This window comes from Neomonachus schauinslandi, chromosome 2, assembly GCF_002201575.2.
Source record: "Neomonachus schauinslandi chromosome 2, ASM220157v2, whole genome shotgun sequence".
NCBI classification, from domain to species: Eukaryota; Metazoa; Chordata; class Mammalia; order Carnivora; family Phocidae; genus Neomonachus; species Neomonachus schauinslandi.
Window position 1 is genome coordinate 6,560,325 of NC_058404.1, and position 17,624 is coordinate 6,577,948.

General features: G+C 47.9%; 1 protein-coding gene across 1 annotated transcript in view; it reads left to right on the forward strand.

The window, feature by feature from the left end:
* The window catches only part of MCPH1 (microcephalin 1), a 250,386-nt gene that overhangs the window by 217,496 nt on the left and 15,266 nt on the right, over window positions 1–17,624 (forward strand). The window lies entirely within an intron of this gene.

The following is a 17,624-nucleotide window of genomic DNA, read 5'->3' on the forward strand; positions in this document are numbered from 1 at the left end:
GGAATTAAGAGTACACTTATCATGGGGTGCCTGGGTGGCTCAGTCAGTTAAGCATCTACCTTTGGCTCAGGTCATGATCTCAGGGTTCTGGGATCAAGCCCCGCATTGGGCTCTCTGCTCGGTGGAGAGCCTGCCTCCCACTCTCCCTCTGCCCTTTCTCCCACACTCGTGCTTGCTCTCTCTCACTCTCTATCGCTCACTCTCTCAAATAAATAAAGTCTTAAAAAAAAAAAAGAGTACACTCATCATGATGAGCACTGAGTAATATATGGAATTGTTGAATCACTATATTTCTACACCTGAAACTAATACAACACTGTACGTTAACTACACTGAAATTAAGATTAAAAATTTTAAATAGAATGATATCAAACTGCACCACATGCTCAGAGAAATCATTCGTGAAAGGAAGAGTTGATCGATGTGCCAAACTTCCTTGTCTTATTTTAAGGAATTGTCACAGCCACCCCACCTTCAGCTACCACCATCCCAGTCAACCAGCAACCGTCAACAATGAGGTAATACCCTCCACCAGCAGAAAGATTACAACTTGGAAAGCTCAGATGATAGCTAGCATTTTTTAGTAATAAAGTATTTTTTTCTTTTTTTTTTAATTTTTTAAATTTTATTTTATGTTAATCACCATACATTACATCATTAGTTTTTGATGCAGCGTTCCATGATTCATAGTTTGCGTATAACGCCCAGTGCTCCATGCAGAACGTGCCTTCTTTAACACCCATCACCAGGCTAACCCATCCCCCCGCCCCCCTCCCTCTAGAACCCTCAGTTTGTTTCTCAAAGTCCATAGTCTCTCATGGTTCATCTCCCCCTCCAATTTCCCCCCCTTCATTTTTCCCTTCCTACTATCTTCTTTTTTTTTTTAACAAAGTATTTTTAAGTTAAAGTGTGTACATTGGTTTTTTAGACATAATGCTATTGCACACTCAGTGGACCACAGTATGTATAAACATGACTTTTATATGTACTAGGCAAGCAAAAAATTCATTTGACTCACTTTGTTTTGCTGTATTTGCTTTATTGTGGTGGTCTGGAACCAAACCAGCAATATATTGGAGGTATGGCTGTATTCTGAATGTGGTGATTCTATGCTACAGTAAAAAGTAGGTCTATTGAGGTATTTGATCTCCATGAAAATAGGTGCATTTTTTTATAATACTTGATTTGCAAGTCAGTTTTTAAAAATAATTTGGCTACAATATCAAACATTTATAAGCTTACAAGCCGGTATTCAACTAAGATTTTTTTTTTTAAAGTTTGAGAACTTTTTCTCTTTTTTATGTGATGTTTTACTTTTGTGAAGCCCTATGGCATTTGTCTCTTTTGGCCCTCACACCATTTCCAGCAGGTAGGAAACAGGCTTCGTTGGAAAGGTTGTCTGGTTGAGGAGCGGAGAGAGGCTGGTCCTTGGCCCCCCTCATCGCAGCTGTCCTCACTGCCTGCAACCACAGCACCAGATAGAGGGGCTTTCAGGCGCTGAATCACTCCTGCACTCTGCCTTCCCAGGGACAGCGCTTCCGGAAGGATGGTGAACACACCCACAGCCAATAGAAAAGTAGAAACTGGACCATTCCAATGGTTTCTGGGTTGGACTCCAGTACCCTAATGATGAATTAAAAAAACAGCATCAAATAGAACCCCCCCCCCCACCCAAATCCCCTAATAAACCTCCAGGACTAATGGATTGAGTAGGTTAAAATACAATGGAATGTTCCAGTGAATGTCTGAATTTCCAGCATATTTTTATAATATGGACCCAGTTTCTTCGAATTATAAAACCAAGTACAGTAGGAGCTTTTGAAATTAGCTGATGGGGTGGGTGGGAAATTGAGTTGCTAAGTACAAAGGAGTAAGAGGAAAGAAGTTGATCAGAAGGAACCATCAACTCAAAAATGTCCACACGGAAAGTAGATTCGGAAATTATCTAGTACTGGCCCTTTGTTTTATAGGCTAAGAACTTGGGCATAGAGAAGTGGTTTACCAACAACAGTCTTTCCGTTACTTCTGTTATTCCTTTTTCCTATCATTCATTCATTCATTCACGAGAGGCAGAGGGAGAAGCAGGCTCCCTGCAGAGCAGAGAGCCTGATGTAGGACTCAATCTCAGGACCCTGGGATCACGACCTGAGCCACCCAGGCACCCTCCTTTTTCCTCCTTATATCTCCCCTTTAAGGTGGGGTAGAGGTGGAGTGAGGTCCTCGGGATCGTGACCTCACAGTCAGCTGTGAGTGTAGAACCAGAAGGAACCCAGGCCCTCCTGGCAAACCACCCCCCCCCGTTCTTGCCAGGCTCCTAAAATCTATAAGGGTCACTCATGGTGGGGGACGAGGGGCATCTTTTATCCCTTCTTCCAAATGTTGACATCCAGATAGGATCTTTCCTTCCCAAGAGTTTGTCAGTTGTCCTTTTTCTCCTCCTTCCCTGTGCCCCTACTCCCTTGGGACATCATATCCACTGAAAAAGAACTTGTTTCACCCAGGGGGAAGTGTTTTGAAACTTAAGAGCAGGGAGTCCCTGGCCTTTCCCTGTGATGCGTTCCCAGAAACCACACTATAAGGCGGATCGTCAGGAAAATGTTATGGCCGGGGTTGCATTTCTGACCAAAGACTCAGCAGCAAATAAATCATAGATATGAACAAGGACATGTCCTTAAACTGAGACGTAATGCCACAAACCACTGTTTCTTCTAAAATAATCCTTATGCCTAAGCAGCCAGACCATGTGTGCTAGATTCTGGGGGGGAGATGTGTGCCTCTAGGATGAGTGTCTTGGAAAACCCCGGGGGGTGCCTCTGGCCTACACTTTGATTCGAAGGATATGGAGAATATCAAATTTCATTTTGACGCACTGGAAACCAAAGAAATTGCTTTTGTAAAATAAGAAAATGTTAATTTGCTTTTTAGAAAAATAATAAATGCAGATTGGTAAATTTCGCTTTAATAGAAAAAACTTGTAAACAAGATTTTAAACATTTGGTTAGTTCAGTGGCTTCTATAAGCAGCCAATGAATAGCTAAGTCCAGAAGTATTACGGGACTCCGGAGAGTGCTTTTTCCCCCTCATTCTTTGAAGAATATGTCTGATTATAAGGAAAAACAAATCCTTGAAACCTTCAAATGATAAAGTTGTTTCATTTACTTGTATAACAATTAAGATATCTAAATTATCTGGGAACCCTCAATTAAGAGAAGGAAAAAATGTTTTTTGAGTAATCAAATAAAAGCCACTCGAACTTGGAAAGTCACAATAGTGGTTTATAAAGGGGCCTCAAAGTAAAATTCACAATAGGTCATTTTATAAATCTTGATCCAAAATGTGGCTTTGAATGAAGGCTTCTTTAAAAAGCCTGATTTATGTGAGGCGTCCTGGTCATTTGCTATAAAACAAGATCTGTGCCCTATTTGGAGGGCCTTCCCTGAGTCCTACAGCTGGGGATCGTCAGCGGACGGGAGGGCACAGAGGAAATGCCTCTTTCTCTCTTCCCCCCTCCACACTGAACAGTAGTGTGGAACGGAGATACCTCAGAGGGAGGAAGATGCCCATGAGAAAATGTGGAGACCAAAAGAAAACAAACAGAAAAGATTGCAACCCTGGGAAACTCGGAGTCCATATTGTAAGGCTGGGTCCTCGCCAGGATGCGCTTGGCGGCCGAGCAGGAGACTGGCAGGCCACACTCAGCGCTCTGGTTGAGGAAGGCCACGCAGGTGGGATACTGGTCAGCCCCAGGAGGTGAGTGCTGGCTGGGGCGTGGCCAGTGCTCACCCCCAGCAGGACGCGCTACAGCCCAAGCAGGTGTCTCCAGTGGGACCAGAGAAGGAGCCAGGAAGGATGGGAGGGAGCACTCCCTGCTGAGGTGGGAGTGCAGCTCAGAGGCCACCCTGAGCCCTGACCGACCAGCCCCAGGCTGTACCTGCCGGCTCAGTGGGGCTGCATGCGGTGGGGAGCCCCGGGGCATGCAGAGAAGGGGGACGAAAGACAGGTGGCTGCCTTCGGAGAATCCAGAGAGAATTGGAGACGTACAGCTAGGGAACAGGGAAGGCTGGAAGGCTCATCTTTTAGTGGGGTGGCTGATTTGTTTTGGGATTGAAATTGCAATCCCCAAAACTGAGTTGCTTTCATGATTTATTCCAGCTCTCAAGCTTTCTGAGACCGCAAACGTTATGTCATTCTTCTTTGGTAGACGGATCAGTGTGAGGCACACAGTACCCCCTTGTCTTGTGGACCACAGGTGTTGGAACAGTCCTCGGGGAAACTGGTTTCTATTCAGAGCCTCTTCGAGTATAATTGGGTGCTTCTTGCTCTTTAGCGTCACCTAGGGAGATTTTTAAACTCCTGCTCCCCGGGCCACGCCCCCTTTAATTAGGTCAGAATGTCTGGGGTTTGGGGATCCCAGCAGTCTTTTTTCTCCTTCCCAGGTGGCTGCAGTATGCAGTCCAGTTTGAGAACCGCTGGAATCACTTCAGGTTTAAAGCTCCTACTGCTCAGGCCGCACCTCCCCCCACACAGATGGTGGGACTTAATTGGCCCAGGGTGGGGCCCTTGCAACGCTGTTTCAAAAACCTCCCAGGCCTTTCTCAAGGGCAGCTAGAACAAGCACCTGCCACACCGCCCTGTGGCTGGTGGTCTGCCCCTTCCAAAACTTGGCTTAGAACCCCCCAACTTTAAAGTACACTGTGGAATTGCTCTAGCATTTTTATAAGTTTACAACTTTTTTTTTTTTTTTTTGCCACCTACCAGACAGTTAAAGAGTCAAAGAAAAAGTTCTGTAAAACCAAGAAGCTATTTCCATGGGTGTTTTATCATGATTTTTGAAAAATGAGACCGAAAAGCAGTTCAGGTCCAAGTGTGGCTGGAGGGCCTAGGTGTTTACTGTGGAAGCACGTGGAAAAGGCCCAGAGCCACTAGCACCAACCGCTGAAGAGGGAAGGAACCTACGGAGCTCGAGCTTTGACCTATTTCTCGCAGTTGTTGAAAACTATGAGGCATGAGATGCAGATTTATGACTTTCTAAAAAGTTATTTGTGGATTCCCAAGACGGTTATGTTCCCATCACTTACGTAGCCTTTAAAACTCAAGTGACGCCTTTAAAAAAAAACCCGAGTTTGGCACAGAGTTCCAACGGCAATGGCTTGAGCGCTCAGCGAAAGTAAGGGAAAAATGCCTCCTGCCTTTGCTTACATTATCGTCTGTTTCGGCCAATGGATGGCAGGGCTCATTTGTGTGGAACTCTTGGGAAAAGGAAGCCACAGGGAGTCTCCTTATGTACTTTATGTCACTTTCTTGCCTAAAATGAAGCGTTGACAAAAACGTCTTAGGAGAGTGAACCCCTTCACACTGGACAGGCCTTTCCGTTCCCCTCTTCCACAAGCACATGGATTTGATTTTTCCTGGGAGTTTCATCATTGAAGACATGTCATCCATGCTTTGCCAGGCCGCCAGTCAGAGGCTTGTCTCCCCCGCCCCTCCTCCGCCCTTAACTAATTTTTTTTCTTTTTTGCATAAATTCTTTGGAATTTCTCTTCACTCTTACTTCCCAAACAGTTTCAAACTGTAGTGTGAGGGCCAATGCTGTTTATATGTCAGTTGCACGTAAATAAAGCTAGGAAAAAACAAATTAAAACCAGTGCTGAGTATAGAAACCACACTCCCAAGTCTGACAACACTCATTTTCGCGTGAGGCTTTTTTCTGCTGAGAACCATAAGGATTCTTGGAATTATTTGCACCGTGTTTATTGGTCTTTAGAGTCTCTTTGCTTTGACAGGCTCCAGTCTCCCCATCGTCAAGCTGTTAAAAGTTGCATGCTCCCACTTCCCCTAAGTCGATGCAGCTGTGTGGGGCTGAGTTGCCCCTGGGTCTCTCATCCCATCTGTAGGAGTGAGGTGGGGACAGAGGCCACTCAGTTCTGTCCCCAGAGCTCAGACTTGGGAAGTTGCAGACGCGGGGTGGCAGTTGTCTACCATCTAGATGCTTCTCCTTAATCGGCTTATCCCACTGGGCATCGTATAAGATTCTTTAAGGATCTAGGTAGATCTTTTTTTTTAACTCCCCAGGGGCACTGTAATTCTCCGTGAGCGCAGGCTCTGTGCCTTGTCTTGGAAGCCACCACCACAGTTCCTGGCTCAGCCCTCAGGTTGTACGGGGGCTCATCAGTTACAGCCCACTCTTATTCATTCAGAACGTTGGGCATGCATTTGATGGCAAGATAGCAAGGTGGAGGATGTGATTGATCCACAGTAACTTTGGGGGGCCATCATCTGCATTTTGCCCCCAGCGAACCAGATCTAAGAGGCTTATGTAAGGCAAGATCACGTAGCTACAGGGTGGAGGAGCCAGGACTCCGTGTGCAATCTTTATAAATTCAGATCTCACATTAGCAAAGAAATCAAGCTTGAATTTGAACTAGAGAAATTTTGTAAAGCTGGGCCTATCTGAAAGACCAAGATGGTTCTAAAAGACCTGAAGATCTTCAGATAGTTACCATCACAGGAACTGATGGATGTACAATTATTTGTACTTAGAAATCCAGAGGTTGTTAGTCATTCCTGAGTTCTGCAGGCCATGATTTTTAAAGCAGTATGTTTCCTGGTGAAGGGCACAAGCTCTGAGTAAGACAGAGGCAGTCTGGATGCTTGGCCCTCCACACACCAGTATGGTACCTTGGCCAAATGACTCCGCACCCCTGTAAAACATGGATAATAATGGTCTCTGCCTCACAGGATTTTGTAATAATTAAAACTGGATATTTCATGGAACGTACCTAGCATACTTTAGCAAATGCGCTTGCATGCAATGTTCAGTAAATGTTAACAGTTATTATTTAATATCTTAACTGCTAGTTCTAATAGCCACTGCTTTCATAATTGCAATGAAGGGGACCAGTGGCTATTAAGTTGTGCAAGCCAAAATCCTCGGAGTCCTACTCTTCTGGGATGTTAAACATAGCGACCGGCCCCATGGAAGAGGAAAATTTATATTGCAGATGCACTAAGTTAGACACCTTTGGCTTGTCCAACAGAGGCTGGGGATGTGTGGCATGGACCTGAGTTAGTAACAACGCTGTCGCCTCATTGGCTGGTTCTGTAGATTCAGCCTCCAAGTGAGGATCTCACACACAAAAATCAAAATTGTCCCCGCAACATAGACAGATACTGATGCACATATCCAGGAGTCCCCTCTTTATCTGAGGGAACACCTTCCAGAACGCCCAGTGGATGCCTCAAACCACAGATGCTATGGAAGCCCGTGTAGGGTATGCTTTTTCCTGTACATGGGGACCTGTGATTACGTTTAGTTTCTATATTGGGCACAGTTCTCTCAAGACTCTCATCACCTCACCCTTGTGCTGATGTGAGGTGGTAAAATGCCTACGAGACGTGAGGAAGCGAGGTGAATGACGCAGGCTTCGTGCACCACCTAGCCCTAAGTTACTGCTGACCTTCTGATGATACTCAAGGAGGAGGATCTGCTTTGGGACTGACCGTGGTTGACCCCAGGGAGCCTAAACTGTGGAAAGCAAAGCTGTAGATAAGGGGGTGGTCGACTGTATACACATACTCAATACACACATGTAGCCACCAGCTAGTTGTACCTGAGAGGTGTCTTCTAAATATAGTTGCCAACACCTGTTCATTCATTCATGTACCAAGGAACTCCCTGCCCCCCTCCCACACACACACTGGGCCAGGAACTGTCCCCGGTGTAATTGGTACAGTGTTGGGAGGACACAGAAGCGCTGTGACCTAAGGGGAAGGACAGGTCCCCAGGGCCAGCAGAGTGCTCCCAGCTCTGGCTCCTGGTCCATTAGCTTTGTGACCTTAGGCAGGGAGCTTCCTGTCTGGGTCTTCAGTTTCTCATATGGAAAAGGGTGAGAATAAGAGTAACTACCCTGCAGAATTTTTATGAGGGTAAAATAATATTTATAAAGCACTTAGAACAGTGGCTGTGTTTATTAAATACAAAAGGATGATGCAGATTTGATTTAGCTGGGGAACAGCATGGGCTTCCCTGAAGAGATGCCGAGGAGCCAAAATCCAGATGGTGTGTAGGAATTAATCTGACTAACAAGGGATCGACTCACCAGCCTAGCAGAGGCAGCAGCATGTTTCAAGGCCCTGTGGCCAGAATGCAGCAGCAAGGGCATATGAGGCTGGAAGGAGACAGTTGAGGCAGAACAGAGAGGAGGGAGAGGATGATGTCAGATTCAGCCTCAGATAAAAGTAGGGGCTGGGTCATGGGGGGTCTTCTAGGCCATTTGAGTTTTTTTTTTTTCTTCCTCCGAGTAGTAGGAAGCTATTGGAGGGTTTTAAGAGGGTATGTGTTCAGATATTGTGCTGAGCGAAAGAAGCCAGATACAAAAGGGTACGTACCACATGACTCCATTTCTGTAGTTCGGTAATAGAGCAGAGCCGTGTCACCGATGATGAGCGCTCTCAGAGTGGCAGTCCTCCCTGGCAGGGGGCACCCCCTGGAGAGCTGGAGACGGTCAGCGTCCTGATGGCGGCCACGGTTACATGGGCATACGTGTAAGCTGTAAACTTAAGGTTAGGGTACTTTATGCACTTACCTACGTGAGGGTGCAGGAGTGGACCCCGGGTAGGTCCCGACCCAGTTTGCGAGCTGCAGGTTGGCGAGGGTGGTGATGGTGCTGTTAAAGAGGCTGGACTTGGAACGATGCTCAGGAGACAAAACCCACTGGACTTGGTGATAAAGTGGGGCTGGAAGGTGCGGGCAAGAAGCAAGTCAAGGACGACGCCCAGGTGGCGGGTCGCCTTCCCTGAGATTCTGAAAGCAGTATTGTGTAATTATCAAGAACACAGCTTGGCGGGGTTAGCATCCAAGCTCCTTCCCTTCCCAGCTCTGTGACCTTGTGGAGGTTGAGTCTGTGTCATTCTCCACTATCAGCTGCACACGGGGAGTGTCTCTCACAGATGTTTATTTCAAGGATTAAATGAGCTAACTCACAGGAGGTGCTTAACTGCACACAGTCAGCTCTTAGTAACTTTTAGCTGTGATTTAGTGGGACCTGGTTTGAGAATGAAGAGCACGAGTTAAGGTTTAGATGTGGTCAGGTGCCCAGGGCCTGTGAATGTTCCAGAAAGAGAGGCCAGCACTCAGTTCGTTAAATGGTCCCAGAGGGCAGAGGAAAGCTCTGTACTAAGTGGGGAGTGTCAGAGGACTCTGGGGAGGTAGAGGAGGGGGCTGTGAGTTGTCAGCATCTGGGGGCTGGAGAGGAAGATGAGCAGGGCTGAGGGAGAAAGCCAGGGGTGACACGTCCTAGGCCAGGAGGACCAGATGTTTCAGAGGGCGGGGATGTTGTCAAGAATTCAGGCAGGAGGAGGGCAGGATGACTTGCCTTAACTGCGTGGCCCCGTGCATTCCTGTCCTGTCCCCTTAGCCCCGGGCCGTGTTGGTATTAGCCCAAACCGAAGCTCAGAGTGGCACCGGTGGTGGCAGGGAGGGGACTTGCCTGGAGGGATCGTGCATGCTTCTTCATGGTTGCTGTCCTCCCTGCCACCCCAGCCCTGTGCACTGCTCCTGGTCGGTACGTGGGAACGTGAGCTCCTGGATCCCTCTGTTGCAGTCCACTTGTTTTACTCACTGTGTGGCTCCCAGCACCTCCTTACTCTCGGCTTTGGTCTGTTTATAAAATGCAGAATTTGGATGTACATAATCCCTTTTGATGCTGGGGTACTTCATTCTAAAGGTGAGCGGCATTCAGAGGTCACTCCAGCTGTGCTTCTTGACCTGAGCTGTGCTTCTTGACCTGAGCTGTGCATGCCCTGACTTTCCCTGGGATGTGCTTCCTTATTGATAAGGATTTAGAACATGTTAGTAGTACAACAAGCTGATGTATTACAGAGTGGAAGAACCATGTGAGACCGTAAAGGAAAGTCACTCTTGGTGCAGGGGTTTGGGCTCTGCCATGAGTCCCAGGAGGACACCAGTCAGAAGCGTGTGGGCACCAGCTGCAGCAGGCTTAAACTCTGAGTGCCAGCGACTGACAATTGAATGTGGGTCTGGCTACTGACTGGCTTGCACCCCCCACCCCTGCCCTCCCCGCAGCTGGACCAGTGCTCTATGGAATCAGCACTCCTGCCATCTTGGCGGGAGTTCCTCTGGAGCCCCCCCTTGTCAACCCCTCTGTGACCCCGGTGATTTACACCCTTACCCACCCCCTGCTCTTCCAGCACCACTCCTGTCTTTTCCAGTGCGTCCTCTGCAATGCCCAGCGTTGTGTCCCGAGATGCTCACCTGCGCCCCGGCACCCTCTGCCCGCTCCCCCAGCTGGCCCGTCCTCTGCCCCCTCTTTCCTGGTCTGCCGCGGACACAGGTGCTCGCTCGTGCCTTGGCTGACCACCTCCCTGTCTCCACCTATCCACCTCCTCTCCGGTTTTGTTCCTCCCAGACTTGAGGTACTTGGTCTCCCATCTGTGCATTTCCATAGCTGAAGGCCCTACTGTGCCGTGGAACTTTCTCCCAGGGTGCCCGTCCACCCTGCTCTCTGCCCTTTCCTGGAAATCCTTTTTGTCTTGTCACTGCTGCTGTGCTATCCCCCTGGGGAGGGCGGTAGCTAGAGTAGAAGCTGTCCTGAAATCAGACTCCCAAACACAATTCTCCATAGTCACTCAATAAATTCACTGATCAACAGGTATAACTGAGCACCTACTATGTGCCAGGCACTGTTCTAGGTGCTGGGGATATGTCGCTGAACAAAACAAAGAGTCCTGCCCTTAGGTTCTAGCATGACAAACATGGAATAAATTGTATATTATCTTAGAAGCCAATAAAATGTGTGGCAAGAGAAAAAGAATAAAGGCGTTGGGATTTTGGGGGGATGCCACATGGAAATGCTGACAGCTGAGTAAAGACTCAAAAGAAGTAAAAGAATTAGCCGTGTGGACATTTGAAGGAAGAACATCCCAGGCAGAGGGGAAAGTTGGTGCAAAGGCCCTGAGGCACAAGTATTCCCGTGTGTTCAGAGAAGGGGGTGGGGCATGAACTAGGTGGAAGGTGCTAAGAGGTAAGTGGGAAGCAGTGGTCATGGTGCCTAGATCAAGGGTTTCAGCTCTTCTTCTGAATGAAATGAGGCACCAGCATTTTGAGCAGAGAAGAGACATGATCGGACAGGTTTTTAAAATTCTCACTCTGTTGAGAAGAGTCTGAAGGGGGGACACATTTAGAAGTAGGGACACCAGCTCAGAGGCATTAACCCAGGTGAGTGGTGTTGGCTTCACTTGGACTGGAGCGCAGAACAATGAGGAATGGTCCTCATCTGCATGTGTTGTGAAGAAGAAGCTGACCTCCGTGTCTTGGGCCTGGGCGTCTGGAAGGATGGAACGGCCAGAAATGGAGAAGGCTGCAGGAGGAGGGGAGGCTGGTTTGGGCCTGCAAGGTCTGTTAGAGATCCCAGGGAGAGGCCAAGAGAGCGCCTTGGCTTGGGATTCTGAGCTAGAGACAAAATGTGGGCATCACAGGCACACGGAAGCCGTCTAAGGCCCGGACGCTGGACGAGGTCACCAGGGAGCAAGTGCAGACGAGGACCCAGCGTAGAGAGCTGTGGCACTGGAGCAAGAAGAGAAAGATCCACCACAGCTGCAGCAACCAGGGTGGAAGGGAGGAGATTTAGGAACATGGGCCAGAAGCCAAGCAAAGAAGGTGACTGAAGTGGAGGGAGGGGCTGCGGTGTCCAGCGTCCTGTCCTGCTCAGCCCTGGGAGAGGAGTCAGCCCTGGGGGGGTCTTGGTGGTGGGAGGGGCCATGGGAGCAAAAGTGGGGTGACTGTGGATGGAAGGGAGGATGGGAAGGAGAGGCCAGCGGGGACTGCTTTTTGAAGGAGTTGTGCTGGGAAAGGACACAAGGAAGAGGGGGATGCCTGACCAAGGGAGAGGTTTGGGGGTGGGCAGGATGCCGGGACTGTCTATGCAGGTGTGAATACAGCAAGCAGGCTCTGATGGTCGGGAGAGGAAGGGAGAATGGATGGGGAGGGACTCCTAGCGGACAGTAAAGGGGGACAGTCTGTCTACAGTAACAGGTGTGGCTGTGTCTCAGGGAACTAGCACAGTGTCCCTTCCTGCCCTTGGGTGGGCGGCGGGGGGGTGGGGGGAGTGGGCAGCGGTTGACTGGGACCAGGCTAACAGGGAGAAGGATGGAGGAGTCATGGGAACGATAGTAACGACCGGCCATGGGCTGTAAGCTTTGGAGGGGAGAGGGCATTGCCAGGTATGAGACTCTGGTACCCAGCGTGAGAGTCCGAGGTGGGTGCAGGAAAGGGGGGTCCAGGCACTTGGGACGATACAGGGTATTCAAAGGGTCACTTATGTGTCTTTTTAACTTTCCAGGAGTTAGGACGGGAGGGACAGCGAGCTGGGGTATAGCGATTGGGCAGTGAGAGGAAGGGCAGTCGCAGTGAGGTGGGGGGTCAGGCTGCCTGAGCGGGTAAGACTCAAAGCTGTGGGCCAGTGGGGGGGGGTGGTGGAAGCTGCAGAGAGCAGCAGGAACAGACTTTCATTGAAAATTGAGGTGGGGGGGCGCCTGGGTGGCTCAGTTGGTTAAGCGACTGCCTTCGGCTCAGGTCATGATCCTGGAGTCCCTGGATCGAGTCCCGCATCGGGCTCCCTGCTCGGTGGGGAGTCTGCTTCTCCCTCTCCCGCTCCCCCCTCTTGTGCTCTCTCTCTCACTCTCTCTCTCAAATAAATAAAATCTTAAAAAAAAAAAAAATTGAGAGGGGTTCATGCAGAGTTTCAGGAGTCACTCTGTCATCATTTGAAGACCTTGTCTTTGTAACATTTCTTACATTTGCTTAAATCCCATAAAAGTTTTTTTTTTTAATTTCCCAGGACCACAGACCTTGTTTTTTCTCTTCAGTACCAATGACAAGTTCATTTTACGTCTGATATATTCAACCCATTAAGCATGGTCAGGTGTAGGCACTGACATTTTTGGAAGGTGAAACTTCTCAATTTTGTGTTTCCAAACAGTTGTCTCAGGGTCTAACTTGTTCTCTTTTGCATGGGTAGCACTGGGATCTTTGGGCTCCTGTGGAGCGGGGACTTTGCGCGAGTCTGATTGCCCCAGGTGACCGAGCGTGAGCAGCTTCACTGTGCCGCAGCAGTTTGCACGCCCATGTTGGTGTTAGGAGGAGCCTCGTGTTGCCGGGCCTCCCGCCGCCTCCCTCCTCCGCCCCCGCCCAGCAGAGGCAGCCCCACAGGCGTCCTGATGCAGCTCCTTCTGCACCCGTTTTGCACCTGCCTGCCTTCCTGAGGAAAGCGCGTGGTGCAGAGCCAACCGTGCCTTTGGGGGTGCCTCCTAGGTCGTCAGGGCGGTATTAGCAAACTCACATGGCCATAGGTCCAAGGCCCAATGAAAGTGATTTTGCTCTCCTGTGTTTGGCACCTGTATCTTTCCTCCCAGTTGAACTGGGGGAAAAGAGAGGTAGGATTTGCTGGAAACCTCAAACCCCCAACAGCTGAGCTTTGCTACACGCAGCATTCATGGCTCTGTTCATGACTCTGGAGCTAACCCGTCCCCATTATAATAGAAGCGTACAAGACAACAGGATTCTTGTTGAATTTGCCTTCTTGTTCCATCCTGAATACACTTCCCTTCCTGCTCCCCCTGCCCTGCCTCAATTCTTGTTGAAATTACCGCACTTCTTTCCTTTGGGTCCGCCTGTTTCTGCTCTCCACACCTCCGTGTTGTCTGCAGCGCGATCTTCCCCACCCCCACATGAGGATTTCATGGCTCCCCGTTAACTAGGTAGCTGACTATATAATCAGGATTCAGCTGGCCCCTGCTTATTCAGCCTCGTCACCATGGCACATACTTCAGTGCTTTTAGAAGTTAGTTTTTGTTTTTGTGATCACCTGGCAAGCCCCTCATCCCTTACCTGCAGTGATCCTGAACTATGATCTTTCGGACACCATTGACCTGAAGTGCCCCTCCATGTGCTTTTCTCAGAGCAAACACCTTTCTACTCACTCTCCAAGCCAAAAGTCTGTATGTGGCTTGTTGGTTCCTATGGAAACCGTCAGTGATTCAGAATCATCATCAAGGTGAGCTCCACCTGGAAGGAAAGGCACATTCACCAACTGAAATCTAAGCCCCGTGTCTGGAGTAAATGAGCCGTCAATACCCTCCCCGCCATGGGGCTGACATCTTGGTCAGGGCTAAATATCTGGGAGTCATCGAAGCTAGAAGCATGGACAGGGGTGGGTGGGTGGGTGGCATTCTGCTCTGCTCAGCTTTGTCAACAGTACAGTCTGCCTTGACTGGCTGCCTTGTAAATAGACTGGAAGGTTCTGAGCCATTAAATCAGTATTGCTTTTTTGATGAAGACACAAATGCAAAGGCAACATTTTATAAAGCACAGATAATGTCTTTTGTTTTACTGAGACCCTTCCATAGTCCCCATCCTCCACAGCCAAGGGTTCAGATGAAGATCTCCTGGCAGAGAAAGATTTCTGCTTTCTGTCAGCCCTCTCCTTGTCTTAAATACACACACACACGTGTATATTAACTTATGTACTGATTTTACATCACCATAGAGAAAATTGGGAACTCTACCCCAAACTCACCCAGACTCCTGACCTGTCCCGTTTATGGTGGACGATAATTAAGCCTAGAGGAGTCCCTTACCTCCGCTTAATCCCCTTTTCTTCCATCGTTTTTCAGCTGACACCCTGGGCTTTGTAGGAAACATTTAGTGCTTCCTTGGACAACTATACTTTTTTAGATTGAGGTCACCTTTCCAGACTGCCCGGTTCTGGCTTAGACTGCCTCTGAATCTTTCACAGCTCTGTAAATTGTAACGATCCAGGGGCAGTGCAACCGAATCTTGTCTATGGGCATGAACTGAATCCTGTCTGGTGGAGGGAAGGCCCCCACACCCATGGAAAAGCCAATTGTTTGGCTCATTTGCAGGTTCGTCTCCATATTCCCAATCTATCCATGTGTTAATTCTCCTTGGAAACATTATCGCATCTGAGTTAAATAAAATGAACTATAAGAGTTATAATTTTTTTTAGTTATGATTTTTTTAAAAAATCTTTTAACCACAGTTAGCAAGAAATTTCTAGGTCAGTATCGGTAAACCTGGTTACCTCTGAGGCTGTCGCCACGATCACCCCTGCAGTGAGCCCATGCCCTCCACCAGCCTCCATTAGCGCCCACTGCCACCCAGACCCATTTCTGCCGCTGACAGCATTTGCACTGCACATGTGTTGACAAGTTTGAAATGGAATCAGGATTTGGAGCACATTGCCGTGAATTGCTATTACAAAAGCGATGGAGAAGGCAATGGTAATAATAAGCTGTAAGCCTTTCGGGGTAAGGGGGCATGCTCAGAGGGCGTCATCTGGCACCTACAGCATGGACCAGTGGGGGCACAGCGGTGCCCCGGGCTAGAGAGTAAAGCTGACCAGCCATGGTCAGGATTCTTAAAAAGCCAGTGACTGACCTGTGCTTTCAGAGACAGAATGGGGGTCTCCGGGGTGAGGCTGCACTGGAACTCGTGTTTATAGACCCCTGTGGACCGAAGATGTGAAAGTGCCAGGGGGGCACGGGGCTGAGTAACAGGGGCAGTCTGTCCTGGAGCAGTACTGGGGAAGGATCGAGTTCTGGAGACCATCCCTTAGAGAATGCACATAGCTGAAGCTCAGTAATAAGGAGAATCGTGGGTCCTACCATACCCGTAATATAAATAGAACTTGCCAGTCATCGTTTCTATGGCAATGAACTCCAGTCCATGCGTGTCCTCATATACATAAAGGAGTGTATTCCTAGGATAAATTCCCAAATTAATTTTTAATTTTAGGTAACCTAAATCTTGATTAAGCTTTCCCAGAAATTGTTTTACTTAGGATTAGAAAGTCAGCATGCACGTAGTCTCAATTATTTTGAGTAAAGAATAAGATCTTTGTAATTCTTTGCCTCCTTTAATTTCAAGCTGAATAAATAAATAAAAGGAAGTATTTTCATTTGTTGACTTTCGTATTACGTGCTTTACACCGAGGTCAGGGACCATGTCTTAATCCTCTCTGCTTCCCCAGCATCTTGCACGTGCCCGGTAGACAGTAAGCACTCAGTAAATGTGGGAGGGGAATGAAGACTCAAAGCGGTCAGCTACTCAAGTCACATTCTAACCATTTGAAAGGCTTACATATGGCCTTTTCTCTTGGGTTAAATATGGGTTTGATTTACTGCTTATTCACATACCAAGATATATCCTTGATCCTATTTTTTTTTGTTTTTAAGAAAAACTGTATCCTGAATGCTTTTGTGTGTGAACATTGTACAGAATTTAGAAAAACACAGCAAACACTTACCAGGGGTTACCTCTGGTAGGTGGCAGGGGTCTGAGGACTGCAGCATCTGGATGCTTCGGGCTCCTGGAAACACAAATCTCAACAAACAAGTAGCTTAAAGAAATGAAAAAATCATACTCCCCTCTCCCCCCCCCCCCCCCCCACCGCCCCTGACATAGAAAGAACAGAAAAAAGGACAATTCCTGGCTTGGTCAATCCAGTGACATAGGAAGGTGATCGAGGATCCAGGCCTTCCCACTTGGCCATTTTCAGCATGGTTTATGGCCTCAGGTAGCTTCAGTAATTCCAGGTATCCTACTGTCAACATGACAGAGTCCAGCCAGTAAGAGGTATTTTTGCATATGCATTAGTTTACATTAGTGAGGAAAGACTGCCCTCAGCGGACTTATTCTCAGATCCCATTGGCCATGATCAAGTCCAATGCATGCTTGACCCAGTCCTTTGCAAGGGAAATGAGATCACTGTGATTTGCTTGGACCAATGCTGAGTCTTACCTTGAGCTGGGAAGGGTCCCTTATCTTGAACACATGGATCTGCAGAGGTTAGTACCCCCCACAGAAACCGTGCCCTGCCCCTGAGGAGGAAAGGAAAAGAATGAATTTGAATAACATACAGCAGTATTTAACGTAGGAAAATTCCTTTTACTTTAATAACCTTCTGTATCTTTTCAATTATCAACTACTTTTATAGTTCTTTAAATGCAGGATTGTATCAACCTTAGTAAGATTCTTTCTTGATCTCTAGTTACAGTGCAACATGGTCCAGTGACTCACCAAGTTGAAGGATCGTGGGTTTTTTCTTGCAGTTTGACTCACCATTTTAGCCAAAGCAGATATCTTGGTGGTCTTCCACCTCTGCGTCTTCATCTGCAAAATTAAATGAGACCCTCCTACCCCCTATCTCAGAGGAATATTAGAAATTCCTAGAAGCATTAAACAAAGTTAACACACGAGTAAAACTGTTGCTTTCATTGTCAGGATCTTTGTACCACTTACCCAATCAGATGAAGGTGCTTAAATGTGATGTCTTACGTTGCATAATTCAAAACTGGTGAGGAGTGAAGAGAATTCCATGGCCATATTTAAGTATACAGGGTTGATTCAATTAATGTTGAAGCAAGTTTTTTCATCAGGAGATTCTTTTCTGACTATGAAAACCTAGTGGAAGAAGAATTCATTCGACTTTGTCAGTGATGTAGGTGGAGGAAGGTATCATTTGCTGCCCTCTTACCTCCAGAGCCAGCCCCTCTCTGTGCTCTGGGACTGGTTGTTGCCCTGTCTC